The sequence below is a fragment of the Borostomias antarcticus genome, assembly GCF_949987555.1.
Source record: "Borostomias antarcticus genome assembly, chromosome: 20".
NCBI classification, from domain to species: Eukaryota; Metazoa; Chordata; class Actinopteri; order Stomiiformes; family Stomiidae; genus Borostomias; species Borostomias antarcticus.
In genome coordinates, this window is record NC_140253.1 from 17,710,525 (window position 1) to 17,736,550 (window position 26,026).

General features: G+C 47.6%; 1 long non-coding RNA gene across 1 annotated transcript in view; it reads left to right on the forward strand.

The window, feature by feature from the left end:
- Positions 1 to 1,045: 1,045 nt before the first annotated feature.
- The window catches only part of LOC311322289, a 36,881-nt gene continuing 11,900 nt past the window's right edge, over positions 1,046 to 26,026 (forward strand). Inside the window, exons 1-3 of the long non-coding RNA XR_014630925.1 lie at positions 1,046 to 1,146; positions 8,630 to 8,803; positions 9,559 to 9,605. This is a non-coding gene — a long non-coding RNA (uncharacterized lncRNA). The remainder of the gene's footprint in view (positions 1,147 to 8,629; positions 8,804 to 9,558; positions 9,606 to 26,026) is intronic.

Here is a 26,026-nt window from a genome sequence, read left to right on the forward strand (position 1 = left end):
GCATGTTTCCACCTCCTCACATTGCACCATACATACATCCAGTGAGGAGTAACACGTTAGAAAGTACCCGTGCGCAATGCATCAACAATCCCTCACCTACACGGCTGGCAGCTCTGTCTATGGCTCTGACAACGGGAGCTCTCTACCATGGAAACACCGACACTATTTCTCCCTCCTCAAGATCAAGGACTAAATACTGGTCAAGTGTAATCTATGTATAGGGGCCCATAAGGTGTGAACCTGAATCAGTTATTCTGAAAGCACAAATGCCATGGAAACAGGTATTTTTCCTACCCTCATTCCTCGTTATTATTCTGGAAAAGGTGCAAATGCAGTCACCTCTGTCGTGGTGCAGCAAACTTGCCCAAACTAGCCTACTCCTGATTTCTCTAAATCGTATGCTACCAACAGACACATCACCTAGACGCTGCGTCAGTTATCGATTCATATCATTGTGGATGGCCACAAGTTAAAAATGCCCTTTTTTGCAACATAGGACTTTCATTTCACTATTAATTTCATTTAGGCTCCTACACATGATTGAAAAGTGATCAGTAGTGACTATATTCTGTATTGGTCCATGTAGCCTACAGCATGCAGCGGGCTGAGAGCTGACTGTTCTATCATCCTCTAGGCCTGTACATCAACATTGAGATTAAAACCTGTAATTTGAGCTATGTGTTCATTTCCCCCATATCAAAATATAACATGCTGTATACTGTAGGCTATCAAATTAAACGTCTGAGAAGCTTCTCCTCTTGAGGTTGGCTTATTAATTTGAAGGCTAGGAATGTTGTAGGTCACTGGCCAGAGATGAGGTAGCTTACGAGTTATTGAAAGCTGGGTACCCTTTATTAAGCCTTAGGCTACATGACATGTGTATATTAATGTGTATATTATACAAATCATATCATTAAGATTAACATGTCATTAAGGAACAAAAAGTCATACATGTTTACTTTGTAATTTCAGACTCTCTAGATGTGACCTCAACGAAGCCTCATATGAAGTGCTGGCCTCATCTCTCAGCTCAAACTCCTCCCACCTGAGAGAGTTAGACCTGAGTAACAATGACCTGCAGGATTCAGGAGTGAAGCTGCTCTCTGCTGGACTGGGGAGTCCACACTGCAAACTGGAGAAACTGAGGTCTGTATCCCTGAGCATATTCAAATGTTAAATGATTGGATTTAAATGTCTAAGTAATTGTACATCTCTGTCCTTGGAAGAGGGATGTTTTGAGCATCAACATTCAAGTTGAGAAATTATCTTTGGACTACAGTACATACAGTAGAGTTGACAAAATAGGGACTATCATCTCAAAGCTTATATACAGGCATATACAGACTGTAGGTGGTGGGTGGGTCCTTTATTGAAGGAACAAAGACACAATCAAGACTAAATACAAATGTAGATTAGGTACAAAACAGGGGCGCTGCTAGGATCCCAAATCATTAGGGGTTGAGGGAAAAGCATCAGGGGCTGAAGTTTAGAGGCAGTGACACCTGTTCATTTTGGTTTTAGGGGGGCCGCATATATTTATGGGGCCCATGTGGGTTAGCCTCTATGCACCAAAGAGAAACACATACACACACTCATACAGATTGCACAGTAATCCACAAACTGCTCAAAATAATGTTAAAGGAGAATGCACGTTTTTGACAACCTGGACCTTATTTACGGCATATAATAAGACGTTTCACTCACCGAGATAACTTTGGTGTAATTTGGAGGCCTGTAGAAGAAATTTAAAATCCAGCGCGAGCCAAGTATATCCATGTAATGGCGGCGGACGGGGCACTGAGAATGCAGCTTCTAAAAAATCTGTTTTCATCAATCTGTCTTTATGAATCGCTAGTTGTGCCTACATAGAGCGAGGGCTTGTTGTGGTTTCTCACATGCCTCTGTAATATGATCTTTAGAAACGTCTTTAGAAACAAAAATAGCTTCCCCACTTGCTCCAGCACGCATGCGCACAGTTTTTAGAAGCTGCATTCTCGGTGCCCCGTCCGCCGCCCTTACATGGATATACTTGGCTCGCGCTGGATTTTAAATTTCTTCTACAGTGACCTCAGACAGGTGAGGGGGAGGAGCCTGGTGACCTCAGACAGGTGAGGGGGAGGGCTCTGTATGACCCTGGTGACGTCAGACAGGTGAGGGGGAGGAGCCTGGTGACCTCAGACAGGTGAGGGGGAGGGCTCTGTATGAGGCATGTGTGAAGGCGAGGAACGTCGGGGTCTTGCAGGGGGTTGGGTTCCACCAGTGGCAGGGGGTTCTAGGTGGGGGGAGCAGTGTGAGGTTCAGGTGGTGGGTGCTGTATAAGCCCCCCATCCCTAAAAGGACAGGGGACTTGCAGTGGAGAGTCCTGCCCTGATGAGCGAGCGCTTTCTGGCCGGGCTTGACCCCGGGGTGGGGGAGGGGGGCCCATACTGTGGTGAGGTGGAGACGGTGGTTCATGTGTTTTCTGTTTGTGCACGTCTTGTTCCTCTGTTTGTGCTGTTACAGCCCTCGTGTGAGGTTGGGGTTTGTGTTTTCTAAGAAACTGTTTGTTTTGGGCCCACAGTACACGTGCAGGAGGAGGGCAAAGTGTGTTTTGCTCAATGTTGTGTTTGGGTGAGCTAAGTTGTCCATTTGGATTACAGGGAGGAATAAGGTGAGAGGGGCGGGGCCACGGACCCAGTCCAGGTGGTTAGGGGGAGGGTCTCTGCTTCTTAGGGTAGAATACACCTATTTTGTGATCAATAACAATGTGGCTGAGTTTGAGAGGGTGTGGGGTCTGGGGGTGGCAATTTGTACGGTGGGGGCAGATGGGTTTGATGTATGTTTGTGAGCTGATGCCGTTCTGTGCTACTGTGTGTGTGTGGGGGGGGGGGGGGGTTGTTGTTGTTGTTGTGAGTGTGTTGACTCGAACTTCATCTTACTGCTTGATTTGAAGGGGGTGATTTGTGTATGTTAAAGAGGGTATTTGGTGTCTGTTTTCTCCCTAGTGTTTTTGTCTTTGGGGGGACTAAAAAGGTTCGGGGCTAGAGGAAGAACATTTGGGGCGTCAGGTATGAGGCTCCCCCTGCAGAACACTTCTTTAGTCTCAGAGACATTCAGCTCCAAGGAGCTCTCCTCCATCCGGGAGGTCAGGGTGTTGACATACTCAGAGTATGTGGACAGTGACTGCTCCTTCCTTATCCAGACATGCACAATTGTTACTTTTCGGTGAACTTTGCTGTTTTGAATCCAAAATAGGTCACCTACGTGATTCGTGCAGATCTGATTTTGGGGAAGGGGTCAAGAGCCTGAAGCGACTTACATAGAAAGATAATAAATCTGTGAGTCTGTGAGTGTGAACATTGGGATTGAGCCAGTGGAGCGCGATAATCTGATACTGTGGATGTATGTTTGGATCTGTATGCGCGGGCATTGACAGTCAGTTAAAAAGCAGCAACGAAACTGAGTTCAAACTCAGTTCACTAGTCACAGTTCAGCGCAAGCCCAGTCTGGGACCTGCTGTTTGGAAAAAGCCAAGTTGCCACAGTGCTGTGTGGAAGTGCGTGCCAGCCACAAACCTCCATAGAGAAGATCAACTGAAACCCCCAAAAGTAGCCTACCTGCAGTCGTAAAGCCCAGGAACATATCCCCCTCACATTTCAAAATATAGGCTTTATCCCCCCACTTTTCTAATCTCTCAAATTACATTTATTTTTCCTGCCACTCTTGGGCGATCACTCAGCTGTTTGTCTGCTGTGTTTCTCTCACTGCAAGGTAACCGCAGCAAGGTAACGAGCAAAACCTGCTATGGATTTTCAGAGACTTGGCTGTTCTCAAGCAATGAAAGCGGAATGGATTCAATTGGAAATGTGACTCGTCTCTGTATGTGAACTGTTTTATTCTTACCACTGCGTCAGGTAGGAGTAGGATATATGCTAGTAGCTAATTCAGCTCATCAAATAGTTGTGTAACTGGTGGGGCTGCTGCCCTTTTGGTCATTTCCTTTGTAAATGTGAGCAGTATCATTGGTAGCCTACGTTGCATTAAATGGGTTAATAATGTTAAATTGACTGCACTTATATAGCACTTTATATCCAAAGCACTTTACAATGGCCTCTCATTAAACCATTCATACACACATCCACACACCAATGGCAGTAGCTGCCTTGCAAGATGCTAGCCTGCTCATTGGGAGCAATGTGGGGTTCTTGCGCGAGGACACTTGGACATGTGGACAGGAGGAGCCGGGATTTGAACCGCCGACCCTACGGTCATTGGATGATCTGCTCTACCTCCTGAGCCACAGAACTAAATTTGTACTTTGAACTTTATTAGGGGCCAGGCAGCGTAGTTGCCGGAACCCTTTTGTATTTGCCTTTATTATTATTATTATTATTACTACTATTATTATTATTATTCTCCATCTTCCACTGAAGTCTAACTTCCCGTGGACAAAAAATAACCAAAATTTGCACGTAGCTCCAGTACTATACCCAAAGTCCTCAACCTGCATTGTAGGTCAATAAACCTGAAGGTGGCGCTACAGCAACAGTCTAAAGTTTAAAACTTAAAAAAATCATAACAAATCAGCCATATCAGTGTAAAACCACCACGTGAATGTAGTCCCAAGTAAGACAAAACTTTCATACGCTCTGACCTTGCAGGAATTTTGAAGTCCATCACTCTGATTTCTTCATAAACTGTAAAACCTATCAAACCTATAGCCTCCCACATACCATAGCTAAAGTTTGACTATCGACATGGAGGGGGGACCTTTGTTGGAACATAACCTCGCGTCAGGTTTCCATTCACTATCAGATTCAGATCCTGTCTAGAGCTCGCCTCTTCAAAACTGTCATCCGGTACTGTGGGTAGCCTACTGGTCATCCGGTACTGTGGGTAGCCTACTGGTCATCTGGTACTGTGGGTAGCCTACTGGTCATCCGGTACTGTGGGTAGCCTACTGGTCATCCGGTACTGTGGGTAGCCTACTGGTCATCTGGTACTGTGGGTAGCCTACTGGTCATCCGGTACTGTGGGTAGCCTACTGGTCATCTGGTACTGTGGGTAGCCTACTGGTCATCCGGTACTGTGGGTAGCCTACTGGTCATCTGGTACTGTGGGTAGCCTACTGGTCATCCGGTACTGTGGGTAGCCTACTGGTCATCCGGTACTGTGGGTAGCCTACTGGTCATCCGGTACTGTGGGAAGCCTACTGGTCATCTGGTACTGTGGGTAGCCTACTGGTCATCCGGTACTGTGGGTAGCCTACTGGTCATCCGGTACTGTGGGTTGCATCTGGTTTTGTTTGCGGCCAGGATGCTCAGAGCCTCTCACTGTCTGCTAGCTAGCGACAACATGGGGAAGTGCAAATTCAACTAAATGGTCTATTCAACCAAGCTTGTTTCTGCTTTAGCTTGGTGCTATCGGCTGAGCATTAGCTGTGCTGTTAGAAACCCCAAGCGTGTTCCCTCCCTGGCTCAGAAACAGCCTCTCACAGGGGGTAAATATAGACTGCAGGCAGTGCGGTTGCACTGGGGCCTGTGGGGTGAGAGGGCCCGTAGAGAGAGCAGGGCCTCCAACCAGGTTTTAGGTTGAGAACGGGTGAGTTACCACTTCAGAATCACGCCTGCACCGTGGACTCAAATTAAAGTGTCATTTGCTATGTATACCCTCTAAAAGGCATCCCCCCTCATGTTTTTTTCTCCAGAAAATAGTCTGCAGAAGTCTTACTCAATAACAACATTATATGCTTATTCTACATAAACAAATACACTTAAAACGATTCAATTAATAAACGTGTCATATTTTTGTCATACACAGATGTGCAATGATGATTGCTGGGTAATACTGTATGTTCTTGTCCAATGTTAAGTCTCTATTTGATCAGACACAAGACAGTATGGTACACTAGGCGCAAAAGGTGAACTGTTGACGGGGCGGCTGTAGCTCAGTTGGTAGAGCGGGTCGTTCAATCATCGAAGGGTCAGTGGTTCGAATCCCAGCTCCGACTGTCCACATGTCGAAGTGTCCTTGAGCAAGACACCTAACCCCAAATTGCTCCCAATGAGCAGACTAGCACCTTGCATGGCAACTACCACCATTGGTGTGTGTGTGTGAATGGGTGAATGAGAGTCCAAGAGTTGAATATTAAGGACATTGTCTATGATTTTGCTCAATGCAAGAATAGTGGACTGCCATTCAAATAGGTGAGTAATGTTAGCCTACAAGTGTTTCTCAAGGGGATTTGGGGTAGGCCGTGCCCCTGCAGGTTGTTATCATGGAGTGAGGTCGCCGCTCAGCGCCTGTTTTTATTGTGTAGCCAACATGTTTTTCAGATGTTTTTAAGAATATTAGCTAAGATCAGCTAATGAAGGCATCTCTGTTGTGTGAAGCCGACAGCAACAAGCCCTGGTTAAACTGAGTGCAGAAAGTTTATCGATGTCAATAGTAAACTTATCGTTAGCTCTTATCCACAGCTCAACTATTTACAGTAGTTTATAGGCGAGTTTTCTACAGTAGCAACTTGCTTGCTGATGTGTTGTTGTTTTTGCCTAAACCTTCCCAGCCATAGTTATGTAAAGTTGACTTGATTTGATTGAGCCTCTGTTTGTTACTGCATGAGCGCATGGTTCTGATAGCTTTCTGACCTCCACTTCGCCAGTACAATAGCCAACGTAGGCTAGCTAATTCAACAGCACACTGTTGTTAAAATGTGTATAAACTACAGTGTGTGTGTGTGTGCTTCAAGTAGTGTGCACTAATAGGGCCCATCATAATAAGCTCACTCTGGGGCCCATCGTAACTACATTATGCCACTGGCCTCATATCACATCATATCCCTTGATAATAGAGTGTGCCACGAAGAACGCACAAACGGGCAATTATTTTTCTTTCTTTCAAAATTCTTTTTATTGATTTTTAGCAAAAGGACAAAAACACGAAACCCTACTCACCCACTTTCCTGCCCACATATCCAAACCCTGACAAAGCACTTAACAATACTGAAAGCAGGGATGTAGTAAATAAATGAATGATAAACTGTTAATAAAGACGAGACAGACTCACAAAACCAAACAGTACAGAAAAGGGAAGGGGGGTAGATGAGGTAGAGGGGGGGGGGGGTCAGCATCTAGTCATCTGGGGGGATAGTAGTATTGTTCAAATAGTCAATAAAGGGCTTCCACGTCTTGTCAGATGATAGTTTGGAGTTAGTGATTGAGATTCTTATCTTCTCCAGCGTTATGTGATTAAGAACCTCTTTCAACCAGCTACTGTGTGAGGGGGGGGCGGGGGTGTTTCCATTTGAATAGGATGAGACGTCTAGCTAGCAAGGAGGTGAGAGCCAGCACTCGCTGCTTTGCTGATGAGAGAGTGGGTGTTATGTGTGTAGAGATCCCAAATATGGCAGTGAGTGGGTCGGGTCTGAGGTCTGTGTCGAGTACTGAGTGTACCATAAATTTCGCGCCAGAAATCTGTCAACTCATGGCAGGACCAGAACGTGTGTGTGTGATTAGCAGGTGATTGCTTGCACCCATTACAGGTGTCATCAGTCTCTGGGTATATTTTTGCCAGTCTGGCGTTCGTGTAATGCACTCTAAAGATAACTTTGAACAGACAATTATTTAACACACAAACTCCAAATGTGCTCTCCCTGGCTCAGAAACAGCCTATCATATCCCTTGATAATAATAACATTGTTAAAGTACTGGTGTGTTTGTGTAACATTGTTTAAGTATCAGTTATAGTGTGTGTGTGTGTGTGTGTGTAGTCGGGGGTGAAAGGTTGCAGGGTAGTCAAGGGAAAAGGGACAGGCTGGAGATTCTGGGTGAGCTGGATTGAAATGATCCATGATCCACTGTCCATTATCCATGGGTCTGATTCAGGGTCCATCGTTCATAGTCTTGGCATGAGGGGATGATGGTGGGAAGCTGCTGAGACAAAGCCTGTGTTTAAAACAGCTGGAATAGCTGGGTGAGCTGGACTCCCAGCTGTACAGCACACTCCTTCAGAACCCTGCCTCTGAACCTGTCTGCTCCAGGGGACTGCATAGACAGGACATCTCTCCTTATACATCATGTGTTCACTGCAAATGAAGCAGTTTGGTGATCTTCATCATCATCATCATCTCCCTACAGACTGAATGGATGCAGACTAACAGAGAAATGCTGCCAGAGCTTTTTAAACCAGACTTTCTCATCTTTGGAATGAGACTCTTATCAATGACATGATGGGAGATATTATGAACTGTTACAATCATAGCAGATGATCAGCTGGATGTTCCCACTAGAAACAGCTAAACTACAGTAACTACAGATAAACTACAGTGATAACCTACCTGAACTCTCATGAGGAGTTTCATTGGTTGGATTGGAATGTCTCAGTACTACAGAGGCCAGGCTTTTCCATTTCTATAATACACCTGGAGTCTCAGAGCATTCTTATTTAGCATGGGTTACAAGGAAGAGAAAGCATATCAAAAATATTGACTGACAAAAAAAGATCACTTTGTGTTCAAGAATCTGACAATGTGTGAACCAGGGCAGATCCAATGTTCAAATATTTGTCTGTAGGAAGATGGAATATAATCCTTCAACTCTCTCTTTTCACCAGCAGAGGGTAGTAATGTGTTTGTATCGATCTGTTTCTACAGTCTGTCGGGCTGCATGGTCACAGAGGAAGGCTGTGTCTCTCTAGCCTCAGCTATGAGGTCAAACCCCGCCCACCTGAGAGAGCTGGACCTGAGCTTCAATCACCCAGGAGACTCAGGAGTGAAGCTGCTCTCTGCTGGACTGGAGGATCCACACTGGAGACTGGAGAAACTCAAGTAAGAGGAGAGTTTTAAATCAAGTGGAAGAAAATCCCCCAGTGTCTCTTATGTAGCCCCCCTCTCTGAACTAGATGGTCTCAACTTTCACAGCCTACGAGTCTCTTGACAGAACAGACACAAATCACCCTATAACCAGAAGGGCACTTTGAGAGTGCAGACCTCCACCCATGATGCATGTTGTCAGCATGTGCAGTAGCATTAGAGAACCTAGAGGAGACAAATGTCAACAATATACTGGTGGTGCATCAGCTGGGGTTGGTCCAACAGGTGCTCTTCAGCTCTGCTCTCTGATGTATTTCAGCTACCTAGATAGCTACATATGACAGGACCGACAGCAGTCATCTGGCTAGCTATGAGCATAACTAGCTAATTCAAAGCAGTTGATCTTTGCCTTCATGCCATGATTCAATTATTTTGGTCCTAATACCCGCAGAAAATACAGGGATAAACAGCCATGGATGTATTAAACATGGCAAAGTACCCGTAGGTGCTGGTCTGGTCTCTCTGGCATGGTCAACAAAAGTGAAAAATGATTTTTCAATGAATTTGGATCCTCCCCGTGATTCAGATCCGCTCTCTCTAATTGAATGGGTTCTTCCTTGGCTCATGCTACAGTCACCCTTCCACGGGAAAATAGGTCTGGTAGTTTTTACATAATCCTGCAATCTACCTGTAACTAACAAACACATAAAGCCCAAAAGTGGTGACGTCTCATTGCATCATCCTCATCATTCCTCTGCTTATTCCTACAGTGTGGATCATGGTGGAGAGTGCTGGATCAGACCTGGACTTGGAAAATGTGAGTATTGACATTGACATTGATTATTCATGTGTCTTAACTGAAGATGAGTTCACCACCATTATCTACTTGGGCCTAGAAAACAGGGGTCATACAAAATACAATACAATCTGTCACAACTGTTCAAACACCTAAGAGCTGCTTACACTTGAACTATATTCATAGTGATGGGTACACACGCACACACACACTCACTCACGCACACACACATACACACACAAACACACACATACACGCACCCACACATATGCACACGCACACACGCACACATACACACACACACATACACACACACACAGCACACACACATACACGCACACACACATACTCACACACGCACACACACACACCACACACACATACACGCACACACACGCACGCATACACACGCACGCATACACACGCACATGCGCACGCACGCACACACATATGCACACACACACACACATATGCACACACACACACTCATAATTGTTGGATGAGCACCACGTCATGTCCAGTCCCTGATCAGAATCCGGTGAGAGGAGAGGTTTTTAGAGCCCTCTTAAGTGGTAATGACGGGGATCTGCTCCCACTAAGCTTTTGTATCAGTGTTGGATCATAGCCAACAAAGATGCCCTTGTCAGACCTGGCCTCTAGCTTCTTCCTGTCCTGCCTGTAGGCATAACACACAGTACCAAACTTCTGCATCCTGGACACATTTGGTCTCTTTCCTGTCAGTATGAAATAAGGTGTTTGTTTGGTGCGGTTATTGAAACATCTATTCCTCACCACAGCTGCTGTCTGGACAGCATATGGCCATAGTTCCTTGGGTAACTGGCTCTCTAAGAGCATGCACCTGGCCATATCAAAAAGGGTTCTCCAGTTACGCTCAGCAGTTCCATTCGGGTGTGGTGAGTATGGTGCTGATTTCTCATGTCTAATGCAGTTCCTACGAAGTAGTGCTTGGTAGACCTGTCCTGTGAACTCAGTACCATTATCTGACCTGATACACTTAACCTTCCCATATGGGGCTATGTCGGCAAGAAATCTCTCTGTGGCTTCCACTGTGTCACTCTTCTGCTTCAGACAATACACAAACACTGCACTCGAATAGTCATCAGTAAAGGATAGTGCATACCTATACCCTTCCCTGGAGCCTGGGTCTATAGGGCCTGCCAAGTCTGTGTGTACCAGCTCTAAAGCTGATTTGGCTCTCACGTCAGACTTCCTGTTCCTGCTCTGAGTGAACTTCCCCTGAGTACACACTTCACATTGCATGGACTTGTATCCTTTACCCTTGATTGACATACCATCCACAACATTCTCTAATTTCTGGACATCATCATGATTGCAATGTCCTAAAATCTCGTGCCACGTCTGAATATCATGACAGCTCACACATTGATCATTACAGTCTTTGTTCACTGGCACTGTAGGCAAATAAAACAATCTGTCATGTTCATGAATGAGAAAACGTGTACCGTCTCTGCACTGTAGGACGTCTTCTCCTTCCCTGAAGATCACAGTCGCCCCACCAGAAGTTGCCGCTCTTACAGAGAAGATGTCTTGAGGATAGGAGGGGATGTACAACGCCTGCCTCAGTGTGGTGCTGAGGTGCCGCCCCCTGCTGTCGACCAGACACACCTCCGCGTCGCCTCTGCGCTCCGCGACCCCCTTGCATCTCGTGCCATCGGCCAGCTCCACACAGTGAGTCTCAGCCTGGAATCCGTCGTCGAAGCTCTTGAACTTTTCCAGATCAGTGATGATATGCGACGTCGCACCGGTGTCCACCATCAGGCCCTTTCTCATGACACTGTGCCCTGGCTGAGGCTCGCTGGTCACGAATGCAAAGGTATTGTCATCCGTCTCCTCAGACACTCCACGTGCGTTGTCCTGCCGCTGCCTCCGCCCCCGTCGTGCAGTACTCTTGCCCTGGCTGTACCACTGTTGGCCGCGTTGACATGCCGATGCTTTGTGTCCTCTCTGACCACACCGGAAACACACAATGTCCATGCTCTCAATGCCCTGCTCCTTAGCGCCTGCCATGGTAGCCTTCCTCGGCTGTACTCGGGCTCCCATGACGTTGTCGTTGGCCACAGCTGTGCGCATACCCTCGGTGCTCTCATAGCTCCGCAGTTTAGTCTTAAAGTCAGCAAAAGAGAGTGTGTCATCACGTTGAGTGACAAAAATAGTAAAAGGCTTGAATGATTCTGGCAGCCCCTTCAAAACCATTGCAACCAAAAGTCCATCGCTCAACACTTCACCAGCATTTCTCAGAGCTGTGATTGATGTCTCAGCACGTATGACATAATCTGTCACACTCTCACTGCTTGACTTTTGCAGAGAGGTCAGTTCTGTATAAAGACTAACAATGCGCGGCTTACCCTTGCCTGCATAATAGTCTCTCAAAATCTTGAGTGCTCCACGCCCGTCATCCACTGCCTCTCGCATGACCAGGGACAAACTTTTGTCATCCAGGAATTGGATCAGTTCAGCATACGCCTCGACGTTCTTTGCTGTGTCTTCAGCCAGTGCATCTGCATCTGCACCTTCGGCGGGCCCATTCAAAATGGTGTCCTTTAGCTTCTGCAACCGCAGATGGCCCAAAAACTTTGTCTCCCACAGTTCATAGTTCCTTTCGTCTCCATCAAAAACAAGACGAGACCAACGTGAACTCATACTTGAACGTTCGCTCATGGTACTCCAAACGGTGAGACACACGTTCAAATGGAAGTACAAACTTTGTCTCTTGATGGCTCACGCCGGATATCTCTCCACAAACGCCAACGCATCTGGGCCCATAACCTGTTAAACAGAGCTTGACTACTTGCTAGATACCGGCTAAAACATGAACTGAGAAAAGAAACAATGTGGAGACAGGATGCTGGTGAAACACTCAATCAATTTATTTGCACATGAGCATTGGTGATATATACCTGTAGGCTCAGTGGCCACATGACACAGCACACCTGGGTCTCATCATCAATAATTGGGAGCACACAATCAGTTGACCAATTAACATGGATAACCCAAAACATTTTATCCTGGACAGTAGTGTTGCACGATATACCGGTACCAACGGTCTACCACGGTGCCAAAACGTCACGGTGCCAACTATACTATAAGCTCTATACAACGGTACTACCATGGAATATGGTACTAGCGTTGAACACGGCAGGGGGACAATGTTACCTCTGTTCCCAAATTCACTGGTTTCTGCTAATGAGAAGACTGGCTCGCGACACCATATACGTATTATATACGTATTATATATACGTATTATATATGTCTATGCGCGACACCATTGTGGAGCTCCCAATTTGTTGGCTCGCGCACACATCTCCGCAGTCACTCGCGACACCGTTGTGACAGCTCCCAATGTGTTGGCTCGCGCACACATGCAATATTGACGTTATCTGTATGTCTGGGCGCAAGCCAGTCTTGTTCTCAGTAGGCTATCGTAACGGCAGAAGTGTTCCCTAGCTCCGAGTCCGCACCATCAAATGTTACATTATTGAAGAAACATAACTTAAGGTTTAACATGGAACTATTTCGGTTTTAAACCAGATAAAGTAAGCTATAGATGATGGCCATCCGTTGTGCAGGCGATGCAGCAATGCCGTACAGGCAAAATGAGGCAACACATCAAACTTAAAGGACAATGCTCGTTTTTTGACAACCTGGACCTTATTTACGACATATTATAAGACGTTTGACTCACCGAGATCACTTTGGTGTAGTTCGGAGGCATGTAGAAGAAATTTAAAATCCAGCGCGAGCCAGTATATCCATGTAATGGTGGTGGTCGGGGCCCTCAGAATGCAGTTTCTAAAAATCTATTTTCTGCCGCGAAACGGTTGTTTTCATCAATCTGTCTTGATGAATCGCTAGTTGTGCTTACATAGAGCATAGGCCTGTTTCGGTTTTCACATGCCATGATCTTTCGAAACGTCTTTCGAAACGAAATAGCTTCCTCACTTGCTCCAGCACTAATGCGCACAGCGCGCAATCGTTGCTCCAGCACGCTGTGCGCATGCGTGCTGGAGCAAGTGAGGAAGCTATTTCGTGTCTAAAGACGTTTCTAAAGATCATATTACAGAGGCATGTGAAAAACCACAACAGGCCTATGCTCTCTGTTGGAAAGGGGTTTATTGATGATTGGCCTACACTGCATGTCAGTGTGGTTGTGCTGGTGACTGTTTGTCATCCATGGCAGAAGAGTTCACAGTGCAGTGGGACTCAGAGCTGTCATTATTGCTGAAGTCTGGAACCTTGTGAGACCATCCTGGTCCCTGGAGAGAAACAGACTGTGAGCTTGTGGGGTCAGGATGGTCTCTTGAGGTTATAGGTCACAGCTTCCTTGTCTGTTTTGGTGTGTTTGTGTCTTTAAGTGTTTCAGACGAAGGGAAGGAGGAATGTGAGTTAAGTTGGGCTACAAGGTGAAGAAGCCTCCCCCCTTGGCTCTCCTGACTTGGGGAGAGGGTCTGTCCTTTCCATAGGGCATGAACTAGACAGGGAAGCCTAGTGTGAAGTGTGTGTGTGTGTGTGTGTGTGTGTGTAGTTGGGGGTGATAGTGTAGGGTAGTGAAGTGAAAAGTTGTCACTAATATGACTTAATGATCATTTATTGTCTCCACAGTCTCTCTGTACCCAGACTTGGGTCTGATTCCCACAGGCGTCTTTTTAGAATGTTTCTGCTTGTCCTTGGGTTTACGTCTGACCTGGTCCAAAGTCCAAATGTATATTCATGTTGAAAGACAAAGACAGAGAGAGAGAGAGAGAGAGAGAGAGGGGGGGAGAGAGGGTGATTTGGGGATGTTTATGTGTGTAGAACCTGGGAAGTGTGTGTGAGAGAAAGATGTGTGTGTGTATGCAGGTGAATTGGTGCCAGGGGAAAGAGGAGAGTGTGTTTTGTACCAGTGTGTCTGTATGCAGGATCATTAGTTGTGAGAGGGAACTACCACAGTAGTTAGTTGGACTAATGAGCCACAATGACGAGGAGGCCTATAGAAGGGAAGTGGAAGATCTAACACTGTGGTGCCATGACAACAACCTCTCCATAAATGTCCCTAAGACAAAGGAAACCATTGTTGACTTCAGAGAGAACAGAGGGAATCACACTCCCATCTCCATCAATGGGACATCTGTTGATATTGTTGATAGCTTGAGATTCCTCAGCACACACATCTCAGACTCACATGGTCTCTCAACACCAAGAGCATCCTCTAGAAAGAACAGCAGAGATTGCACTTTCTGAGGCGTCTCTAAAGCTTCGGAATGAGCCAAGGTTATAATAATTTAACTATGATAGAGGGGTAGAGAGGATGAGAACTGGAGAGAGAGAGAGAGAGTTAGGGTGGTAGAGAGAGAGAGAGAGAGAGAGAGAGTTAGGGTGGTAGAGAGAGAGAGAGAGAGAGAGTTAGGGTGGTAGAGAGAGAGAGAATAGAGAGAGTTAGGGTGGTAGAGAGAGAGAGAGAGTTAGGGTGGTAGAGAGAGAGAGAGAGAGAGTTAGGGTGGTAGAGAGAGAGAGAGAGTTAGGGTGGTAGAGAGAGAGAGAATAGAGAGAGAGTTACGGTGGTAGAGAGAGAGAGAGAGAATAGAGAGAGAGTTAGGGTGGTAGAGAGAGAGAGAGAGAGAGAGAGTTAGGGTGGTAGAGAGAGAGAGAGAGAGAGAGTTAGGGTGGTAGAGAGAGAGAATAGAGAGAGAGAGAATAGAGAGAGAGTTAGGGTGGTAGAGAGAGAGAGAGAATAGAGAGAGAGTTAGGGTGGGAGAGAGAGAGAGAGAGAGTTAGGGTGGTAGAGAGAGAGAGAGAGAGTTAGGGTGGTAGAGAGAGAGAGAGTTAGGGTGGTAGAGAGAGAGAGAGAGAGAATAGAGAGAGAGTTAGGGTGGTAGAGAGAGAGAGAGAGAATAGAGAGAGAGTTAGGGTGGTAGAGAGAGAGAGAGAGAATAGAGAGAGAGTTAGGGTGGTAGAGAGAGAGAGAGAGAGAGAGAGAGTTAGGGTGGTAGAGAGAGAGAATAGAGAGAGAGAGAATAGATAGAGAGTTAGGGTGGTAGAGAGAGAGAGAGAGTTAGGGTGGTAGAGAGAGAGAATAGAGAGAGAGAGAATAGAGAGAGAGTTAGGGTGGTAGAGAGAGAGAATAGAGAGAGAGTTAGGGTGGTAGAGAGAGAGAGAGTTAGGGTGGTAGAGAGAGAATAGAGAGAGAGAGAATAGAGAGAGAGTTAGGGTGGTAGAGAGAGAGAGATAGAGAATAGAGAGAGAGTTAGGGTGGTGGAGAGAATAGAGAGAGAGTTAGGGTGGTGGAGAGAATAGAGAGAGAGTTAGGGTAGAGAGGGTGGTGGAGAGAATAGAGAGAGTTAGGGTAGAGAGGGTGGTGGAGAGAATAGAGAGAGAGAGAGAGAGAGAATAGAGAGAGAGTTAGGGTAGAGAGGGTGGTGGAGAGAGAGAGGGTAGGGCAGAGAGGGGGTATGAAGGATAGATGGATGGATAGATGGATATATAGGTAGATAGGTAGATGGATAGATAGGTAGATAGATAGGTAGATAGGTAGATGGATAGATAGATAGATAGATAGATAGATAGATAGATAGATAGATAGATAGATAGATAGATAGATAGATAGATAGGTAGATAGATGGATGGATAGATAGGTAGATGGATGGATAGATGGATAGATGGATAGATAGATACATAGATAGGTAGATAGATGGATGGATGGATAGATAGGTAGATGGATGGATAGATGGATAGATGGATAGATAGATAGATAGATAGATAGATAGATAGATAGATACTGTAGATAGATTATGAATTAGTAGGGGAGGAAAAAGCAACAGGAGAAGGAGAGGAAGACTGATTGAGGGAAGAGAGAGAAGGGGAGGAGAGAGGGGAGGTAGGGGTGAGAGAAGGGGAGGAGAGAGGGGAGGTAGGGGTGAGAGAAGAAGAGAGAGAAGGGGAGGAGAGAGGGGAGGTAGGGGTGAGAGAAGGAGAGAGAGAAGGGGAGGAGAGAGGGGAGGTAGGGGTGAGAGAAGGAGAGAGAGAAGGGGAGGAGAGAGGGGAGGTAGGGGTGAGAGAAGGAGAGAGAGAAGGGGAGGAGAGAGGGGAGGTAGGGGTAAGAGAAGAAGAGAGAGAAGGGGAGGAGAGAGGGGAGGAGAGAGGGGAGGTAGGGGTTAGAGAAGGGGAGGAGAGAGGGGAGGTAGGGGTGAGAGAAGAAGAGAGAGAAGGGGAGGAGAGAGGGGAGGTAGGGGAGAGAGAAAAAGAGAGAGAAGGGGAGGAGAGAGAGGAGGTAGGGGTGAGAGAAGGGGAGGAGAGAGGGGAGGTAGGGGTGAGAGAAGGGGAGGAGAGAGGGGAGGTAGGGGTGAGAGAAGAAGAGAAAGAAGGGGAGGAGAGAGGGGAGGTAGGGGTGAGAGAAGGAGAGAGAGAAGGGGAGGCGAGAGAGGAGGTAGGGGTGAGAGAAGAAGAGAGAGAAGGGGAGGAGAGAGAGGAGGTAGGGGTGAGAGGAGAGACAGGACAGGGGGAGGAAGGAGGGAGGAGAGAGGGGAGGTAGGAGTGAGAGAAGGGGAGGAGAGAGGGGAGGTAGGGGTGAGAGAAGAAGAGAGAGAAGGGGAGGAGAGGTAGGGGTGAGAGAAGGAGAGAGAGAAGGGGAGGAGAGAGGGGAGGTAGGGGTGAGAGAAGGAGAGAGAGAAGGGGAGGAGATGGGGAGGTAGGGGTGAGAGAAGAAGAGAGAGAAGGGGAGGAGAGAGGGGAGGTAGGGTTGAGAGAAGGAGAGACAGGACAGGGGGAGGAAGGAGAGAGGGGAGGTAGGGTTGAGAGAAGGAGAGAGAGAAGGGGAGGAGAGAGGGCAGGTAGGGGTGAGAGAAGGAGAGAGAGAAGGGGAGGAGAGAGGGGAGGAGAGAGGGGAGAGAGAAGGGGAGGAGAGAGGGGAGGTAGGGGTGAGAGAAGGAGAGAGAGAAGGGGAGGAGAGAGGGGAGGTAGGGGTGAGAGAAGGAGAGAGAGAAGGGGGGGAGAGAGGGGAGGTAGGGGTGAGAGAAGGGGGGGAGAGAGGGGAGAGAGAAGGGGAGGAGAGAGGGGAGAGAGAAGGAGAGGAGAGAGGGGTGAGAGAAGGGGATGAGAGAGGGGAGGTAGGGGTGAGAGAAGGAGAGACAGGACAGGGGGAGGAAGGAGAACGAGGAGGATCAGGTGAAACTGGTGGGAGGGGAAAAGAGAGAGAAGTAGATACATGTGAGGGAGAGAAGGAGGGAGGAGGGAATGTGACAGAAGAGAAAGAGAGAGAGAGGGATGGAGTGAGAGAAGAGAAAGGTGGGAAAGAGACAGTGAGAAATGATAGAGAAAGAGAGAGAGAGGGATGGAGTGAGAGAGAAGAGAAAGGTGGGAAAGAGACAGTGAGAAATGATAGAAGTGGAGAGGAGGAAGAGATGGACAGAGTGGTAGAGAGAGAGAGAGGAGACGGGAGGGAGGAGGAGATGGACAGAGTGGTAGAGAGAGAGAGAGGAGGGAGGGAGGAGGAGATGGACAGAGTGGTAGAGAGAGAGAGGAGACAGGAGGGAGGAGGAGATGGACAGAGTGGTAGAGAGAGAGAGGAGGGAGGGAGGAGGAGATGGACAGAGTGGTAGAGAGAGAGAGGAGACGGGAGGGAGGAGGAGATGGACAGAGTGGTAGAGAGAGAGAGAGGAGACAGGAGGGAGGAGGAGATGGACAGAGTGGTAGAGAGAGAGAGAGGAGGGAGGGAGGAGGAGATGGACAGAGTGGTAGAGAGAGAGAGAGAGGAGACAGGAGGGAGGAGGAGATGGACAGAGTGGTAGAGAGAGAGAGGAGACGGGAGGGAGGAGGAGATGGACAGAGTGGTAGAGAGAGAGAGAGGACAGGAGGGAGGAGGAGATGGACAGAGTGGTAGAGAGAGAGAGAGGAGACGGGAGGGAGGAGGAGATGGACAGAGTGGTAGAGAGAGAGAGAGGACAGGAGGGAGGAGGAGATGGACAGAGTGGTAGAGAGAGAGAGAGGAGACGGGAGGGAGGAGGAGATGGACAGAGTGGTAGAGAGAGAGGAGGGAGGGAGGAGGAGATGGACAGAGTGGTAGAGAGAGAGAGAGGAGGGAGGGAGGAGGAGATGGACAGAGTGGTAGAGAGAGAGAGGAGGGAGGAGGAGATGGACAGAGTGGTAGAGAGAGAGAGAGGAGACGGGAGGGAGGAGGAGATGGACAGAGTGGTAGAGAGAGAGAGAGGAGGGAGGGAGGAGGAGATGGACAGAGTGGTAGAGAGAGAGAGAGAGGAGACGGGAGGGAGGAGGAGATGGACAGAGTGGTAGAGAGAGAGAGGAGGGAGGGAGGAGGAGATGGACAGAGTGGTAGAGAGAGAGAGAGGAGACGGGAGGGAGGAGGAGATGGACAGAGTGGTAGAGAGAGAGAGGAGACGGGAGGGAGGAGGAGATGGACAGAGTGGTAGAGAGAGAGAGAGAGAGAGGAGGGAGGGAGGAGGAGATGGACAGAGTGGTAGAGAGAGAGAGGAGAGGACAGGAGGGAGGAGGAGATGGACAGAGTGGTAGAGAGAGAGAGGAGATGGGAGGGAGGAGGAGATGGACAGAGTGGTAGAGAGAGAGAGGAGACGGGAGGGAGGAGGAGATGGACAGAGTGGTAGAGAGAGAGAGAGGAGGGAGGGAGGAGGAGATGGACAGAGTGGTAGAGAGAGAGAGAGGAGACAGGAGGGAGGAGGAGATGGACAGAGTGGTAGAGAGAGAGAGGAGACGGGAGGGAGGTGGAGATGGACAGAGTGGTAGAGAGAGAGAGAGGAGACGGGAGGGAGGAGGAGATGGACAGAGTGGTAGAGAGAGAGAGGAGACGGGAGGGAGGAGGAGATGGACAGAGTGGTAGAGAGAGAGAGGAGACGGGAGGGAGGAGGAGATGGACAGAGTGGTAGAGAGAGAGAGGAGACGGGAGGGAGGAGGAGATGGACAGAGTGGTAGAGAGAGAGAGGAGACGGGAGGGAGGAGGAGTGAATAAGTGAGTTCTAGAGAGGTGAAGGAATGAGAGAGAATGGGAGGAGAGGAGAGGGATGGTGGAGAGAAATAGAAAGTGCTGGAGGGAGACGAGGAGAGAGAGATACAGAGGGGAGGGAGGGAGGGGAGAGGGGGAGGATGCAGCGGACATTTTCACACCTGCTTTTCATTTAGTCAGTCTTCATCTTCCTGATTGAAACACCTGTACGTTTTGGTGACATCCTGAATTTGACAAGATCTCTTTGATCTTAGTATCTTTGTTAAACCATAATAGACATTAAAACGGACTTCTGGGCAACATGTGCAGCTTCCATAGCCTCGTCCTGTTTGAATGTGTGATGACTGTATCACTCAGTCTACCCCATCACTCTCATCACATATCTGAACAGTCAATGACACATTAAGCAGCAGGGTCAGTCCTACCTCTCAGGGTGGCCATCTTCAAAAAGACAGGTTGATCCTGGAGACGACAGGAGACTACTGCTGCAAAACAAGACAGGCTTGAGAGAGGGGTCAGGAAAAGGGAGGGAGAGAGGGGGAGGAAAGGAGTGAGGAAGGGAGAGGTGGAGGGATTGAGAGAGAAGGAGAGAGTTGGAATAGAGGGGAGGAGGAGGAGGGAGAGAAAGAGGGAGAGAGAGGGAGAAGAGGAGAGAGAGAAAGAGAGAGAGAGAGGGAGTAGAGGAGAGAGAAAGGAAGAATAGAGGAGAGAGAAAGAGGGAGAGAGAGGGAGGAGAGGAGAGAGAGAGGGAGAAGGGGAGAGAGAGAGTGGGGGAGAGGGAGGAGAGGAGAAAGAGAGTAGAGGAGAGGGAGGAGAGGAGAGAGAGAGAGAAAGAGGGAGTAGAGGAGAGAGAGAAAGAGGGAGGAGAGAGAGGGAGGAGAGGAGAGAGAGAGAGAAAGAGGGAGTAGAGGACAGGGAGGAGAGGAGAGAGAGAGAAAGAGGGAGAGAGAGGAGAGAGAGTGGGAGAGAGGGAGGAGAGGAAGGAGAGAAAGGGGAGGGAGGAGTAAAGGGAGGAGCAGCAGAGGGAGAGAGAAAAGGGGGAGAGGGAATGGAGAAGGAGTGAAACAGGAGACATGGGCCGTGTCCGAATTGCATACTACTTGCTATATAGTAGGCGAGATGCAGCATGCTGCATCAAAACTGTGCATACTGTATTTCGCCTACTATATAGTAGGTACTATATAGTAGGCGAAATCGGCGAAAAAAGGGGCGTAAATGTAGCATAGTTCAGAGCATACTGTTCCGGAAGTCGAGAGGTGAGACGTCACTGGGCTGTGAGAAAAATTAAAAAAGATGGCGAATGAAGAGATCTCCGGGACCGCAGCGGGAGTTTTCAAATGTAAGTATTGACTTAATTTGTCGATGGAAAAATTATTTTTCCGGACAGATATCTTAGTTATAACGACACAGAGCTACAAATGCAGTTTTGTGTATATAGGTGGGGTAGAAATGACATTTCGAAAAAGAACGTCATGATAGCTAGCTGCTTGCATTGATCTCTGTGGTGGACGTTACGTTAGCTCGCTAGCCCAGCCAACGTTAATAGGCTACTAACGTTACAGGTGTTCAGACGGCTCTTGCTCAAAACGTATTAATGTCATAGCTTAAATGTTATTATAGCTAGAATCAAGACAAACAGAGTAACATTTCCATGTAATATGACCATGATTGCTTAAGAAATGTATAAGAAATGTCGAAATTGTGATGAGTTGTTAAATGGCTAACCTAAGCCACCGAGCCTAACGTTACTTGACGTTGTTTAAACAATTGTCTGTTCATTCCGTGATTTAAACGAGTTCAACTGTTCATATATCATTATGTTCATATATTAGTATTCATTGTCCCATAATACTTCTGGATGTATTACAGGGACTGACGACCACACCAGGGACCTGATCTCCTGGAGGACGGTCAACTCCTCCCTGTTCACAGGGAAGAGAAACGCTGCTCTGAAAGGCTACGAGTAAGTTAACTAATGTATGCATTGTTGCTCAGAAGCGATCCAGTGATGTAGCCTTTCTGTTTACTTTGGATATTGATTTATGTAGGACCTACATCGTAGAAGCTGGGCTGCAGGGGAAGATCCAGGGGCCCATGCTCAAGAGGAAGTGGGAGAACCTTGTAGCCAAGTACAAGGTGATTTTGATCTACAGGCTACATGGTCAGGCTACATGATAGCAAAGATATTAATAGGGATTCACAGTTTGCATGACACTAGAAATCGTTATCTAACCTCCCTTCATAGGAACTAAAGAGCCCCAGAACTGGGGTTAGCACAGAGGGAGGGGAGGCCACAGCCGCTTCGTGGAAGTGGTACGGGGCCTTGGACGAGGCGATGGGGGCCACCCATGCGGTTACACCGGTGGTCCTCATCTCCTCGTCCGCCCCGTGCCCTCCACCGGCTGTCGCCTCCCCTTCCGTGGTGCTGACCCAACCGACAGAAAGCCAGGTGACGGCAGAGTGCAGCGGTGAGGCGAGGCCAGGGAGAGGACAGAAGAGGAGGAGAGAGAGTGAGCTGGAGCATTTGCTGGAGATGCTGCAGAGGGAGAAGAAAGAGGAAGAAAATAAGGATAGGGAGGGCGCGAGACTGGACAGACAGAGGCAAGAGGAGAAGGAGGCTGGACATAGAGAGGAGTGGAGGGCAGAGAAGGAGAGGATGGAAAAGGAGAGGGCAGAATGGATGAGAGAGAAGGCAGAATGGGGGAGAGAAAGGGTGCAGATGAAGGCAGAATGGGCGAAAGAGAAAGAAGGTATGAAGGCTGAGTGGAGGGAGGAAAGAGGATTGTTCAAGGAGAGGGAGGAGCGGTTAATGTTGCTCCTGGAAGCCGCTGTGAAAAAGTAGTTTATTTTTTATTAAATGTTTTTTTTCTTAAATTGGTCTGTGTCTCATTCCTTGTAATGTATTCCCAGTCAAAGGAGAACAAATGTCACTATACCTAAAACCAGTCATTAGAGTAAAATAACATTCCTAATGGACATTGTAGTTTGCAATTGGGCATAAACGGAACACACATGTTGGTTCACAATGCTTCATTGGAATTATTCAGAGACGGTTATGAAAGCATCACTGTTTTTCAAATGTGTTTGACTAACGACTACTTGATAAGGGAGTTACATGTCCAAAGCTCTCTGCACGTTGAGTGTTTAGACCTTCCAAGTTACATGACGTATGTCCTTAATGTGTAGATATTACACTTTTTGTTGAAATTGTATACATCAAGAAGTAACCTTTACATGTATAATGTAAGAAGCACAACATTTCTTGGATATTTTTATTACACAATGGTCTTCAAATATACTTTTGACTTGTTTATATTTGGTCAGATCATTAGCTTCCCTCGCAAAAGGTACTGACAGGAGACGCGACGAGAACGCTGATCTGTTGTCTCCCAAAAAACTTAAAAGAACTGTTTACTATGTACAGTGCAAAATGAAACACAGACATTTAAATACAAATACATTTAAACAAATGTCTCAAGGCAGTCTATAAGGAACTGATTGATGTTTAAAGCCTCAAGGCAGTCTATAAGGAACTGATTGATGTTTAAAGCCTCAAGGCAGTCTATAAGGAACTGATTGATTAAAGCCTCAAGGCTGTCTATAAGGAACTGATTGAAGTTTAAAGCCTCAAGGCTGCCTATAAGGAACAAGGCAAAGCAAACTCATGAACTGACTGACTGACTGACTGACTGACTGACTATTTATGGCAGGATGGGGTAGTCGTGCTCACCAAGAGCTGGGACCAAGGCAGCTGGTGCCGATGCTGCCGCTGCCATACGGTCTCTGAGGCCATCACCAGGGTTGGGGTGATCTGCAGCAGCAGGACCATGGCCACCGTCAAGGTCATCAACCTTTAAATGGTTAAATGCAATTACTGTAAGTCGCTTAGCAGACACAAAAAGTGTCTGCTAAATAAATGACTAATGTAATGTTGGACAAAAGTTTCTGCTAAATGACTGATGTAATGTCACCTCCTCTGGCTCCATGATGTCTCCGTTCTCCAGGCAGAGGTTGTGCAGGACAGCACACGCAGCAATCACCTCCGCAGCCAAGGGCAACTTCACCTAAAAACACAGTTTTGCACTTTGATATTTATTTCATATGTAAAGTGTGTTACAAAGAAAATGTATTATTATAATTTTTTTTCTACAACGGAGAGTTGGGATACTTGATACGTGTTTTTTGTGAATATATATATCTAGTAACCGTTGTAGAAAAGCAATTGACTTAAATTACCTCCAGAGCCTTCAGAAAGATCCCCCTCCACCTGGTCTTCATCATCCCGAACGCCCTCTCTATGATGCACCGGGCTCTGGCATGCAGGGCGTTGAAGCGCAGACGCACCGGTCCCTGCACTGGCTCTCTGATATATAATAACAATATAATAATCATAAATGTAATACATGCTTTAAAGATAAAATAGTACACGTGATTATAAAAACAAGAACCAGAGTTACTGTAACTAACAAGAACATAAAGAAGCAAGGCTTCCTGTAAAAATACCTGTACGGCGTGATGAGGGCGACGGGTTCAGCCTGGCAGGGGTAGCCTCCGTCCCCGAGGAGGCACCAGCCCTCCGGCGGATACTGCCGGTGGACATACATGTCCGAGTTCTTCAGGACACGCGAGTCGTGGGCTGATCCCGGAAAGCCAACAAGAATGTTGACAAACCGTCCCTTGTGGTCACAGACAGCCTGCATCTGGATGGAGTGGTAGAGCTTTCGGTTGAAGTAGCTCTGCTGCTCTGCCGCTGGGGGGATGAAGCGGACATGAGTGCCGTCGATGGCTCCGGCCACACTCCTGAAGGCTTGAGATCTGGCCAGGCGGGCAAACCCGGCCCCGACCTCCTCCAGCGCTGCCTCCGTGGGGTAGCGTATCACACGGCTTATGATGCGCTGAATACCCCTGCTGATTCTGTGGACCACATCACAGACGGTCGACCGGGGCATGTCAAAGGCCTCTGACACAATCCGGTAGGAGGTGGCACTGGCCAGCCAGTAGACAAAGACTAGCACCTGTGTGTGAATGATAAGACCATTGTAAAGGGTGAGTACTGAGAAAAGCTCTAAATGCAATGAATTATTATTATTGTTAATGCTATTATTAGCACCTCCATGGTCTTGCCCCATCCTCCATGACCATCATCAAGGGTATCAATGAGGTTCCTCAGTGTCGGTCTTGACAGTCTGAAGTCCCTCCTTGTGTCCGCGCCGTCAAAATAGGTCCTCAACAGGGGGACATGGAGGTTGACTTGGTTGTAAGGACCTCTGTCTTCCATGTGAGCCTACAGGGGAAATATTATTAGGCCAAACTTTAACTCATTTGCGCTTATGGCATATAATTGTCTTAACTAGCAAGTTAACGTTCAATATTTACCTCAACTACAATAGCCCCAACCCAGCTACTGGCACCAGCACATGCGGGGCTATCAACTAGCGTAGCTAGCAAGCTAACGTTCAATATTTACCTCAGCTAGAAGCATGTCGAGAACAAATCTCATGACGGCTCTTCTCCTTGCAGCGCGAACACGTCTTCTCCTGTTCGCAGCAGCCACACATCCCATGTCGGGAAAAGGCAACATTTTCGTGGATATTACACAAAATGATCGCAAAAAACACCAGATAACTTTTAGCACAGGTTCGCGGTTCGCGGTCTGAGTAAAAGTATCGTACCTCGTCGTATCCCGTCACTTCCGCTGGATGACTCGAGTAGCATGCTGTATTTTCTCGCATACTACACGCGTTTTGTGGAACAGTAGGTACTATATAGTATGCAGTATGCATACTATATAGTGCCTACTATATAGCATGTAGCAGGTAGTATGCAATTCGGACACGGCCATGGAGGAGAAGGAGAGAGGTAGCACAACAGAGATGGAGAGAGAGAGAGGAAGACGGAGCGACAGAGAGATAAAGGAGGAGAGGGACAGAGTTGGGTGTGGAGGGAGAGGAGGATGAGACAGAGGAAAAGAAGGAGAGAAGGGAGAGAAAGGAAGAGGAGTTGAGGAGTAGAAGATGAGGGGAGGATCTCAGGGTAAAGAAAGAGGGGGAGGAGGGGGAACAGAGTGGGTGTGGAGGTAGAGAGGGATGAGAGAAAGGAGGAAGAGATGGAGAGGAGAGGGATTGATAAAGGAGTGTGGAAGTGACAGACACAGGAGAGGGGAACGAGGGATGGATGGAGGGAGGAGTGAAGGAGAGAGAGAGGTAGATTAGGAGCAACTGAGAGAGGTTGAGAGGACTAGGAATGGAGGAGAGAGGGATGGAGATGGGGTGAACAGGAGGGAGGGAGTGAAGGAGGGAGAGAGAGGAGAGAAATGCAGAGGGAGGAGCAGGGGAAGGAGAGAGAAAAAGGGGAGAGAGGGATGGAGAGGGAAAGAGGGAGGAGACAGAGGAAGTCTGGGTGAGAGAGACATTGGAAGAGAGAGAGAGGGATGAGAGGGGTAGTGGAGGTAGAG